We start from the raw sequence: 978 nt of genomic DNA, 5'->3' as shown, positions 1-978 counted from the left end.
CAAAGACAGCCCAACTTTCGGCCACTACACCTTTTACGTCGAATTCGCAAGGTCACGCGTGCGCGTTAGTGACGCGTACACGTTAAGTGCCAAATTCTCAGATGACACGTATGCGTGGTGATACTTGTGCGATTGGCACACTTTCTGCACTGTTTCCACGCAACTTTCTGTTCATTTTTTTAATCTGATTATGCAAAATGCAGATTGCAGTATGCAGATTCTAATGCAAACATTATGAATGATACTAATAAAATTAAAATAAAATGAACTAGGAATAAAAGGAATGATTATACCATGGTGGGTTGTCTCCCACCTAGCACTTTTAGTTAAAGTCCTTAAGTTGGACATTTGGTGAGCTCCTTGTCATGGAGGCTTGTGCTTGAACTCATCCAGGAATCTCCACCAATGTTTGCAATTCCAATAGCCTCCGGGATCCCAAACTAGGCACATAAAGCATTCAAGCAAGTTAAAGCAAGTGACAAGGCCCCAAGAGTATTGATTGCTAGATTGAATTCTGGGGTCCCAAATCTTGTTTTTGCACCCGTCTTCTTGTTGAGCAATATTGTTCCATCAAGCAGTCTGAATTCTCACTGAAGCGGCCAAACAACGTCCTAGACCCATTCAATCGAGCGCTACACCAATCTTTGCATTTGGACTTTGAACTTTCAATCATAATGAACCTAGGATTGGGTTGCCAACCTCTAACCATCTCTCTTTTGCTCTTAAAACCACAAAGAGCTCTAAGTTGATCATCCGTCTCCAGTAGCCCATATTCAAGTGGGAGAGTAAAGGCTAAGGATAAGAATTTTGCCCACTTGAATGTTATATTGGACGGTAATGGCTTTGGGAGAGGTGTTTCCAGTGGTCTTACAAGCTCCACTCCCTTGTGCTCTTCTTTGAATTCTTCCACCTCTTTGCAAGCTTCTTCAATTTCAACCTCTTCCTCTTGGTAGCTTTCTTCCAATTCAATCTCTTCTT

Source organism: Arachis stenosperma, chromosome 3 (genome assembly GCF_014773155.1).
Source record: "Arachis stenosperma cultivar V10309 chromosome 3, arast.V10309.gnm1.PFL2, whole genome shotgun sequence".
Lineage (NCBI taxonomy): Eukaryota > Viridiplantae > Streptophyta > Magnoliopsida > Fabales > Fabaceae > Arachis > Arachis stenosperma.
The sequence above is the reverse complement of the archived record's forward strand: the minus strand, read 5'-3'. Positions refer to the sequence as shown.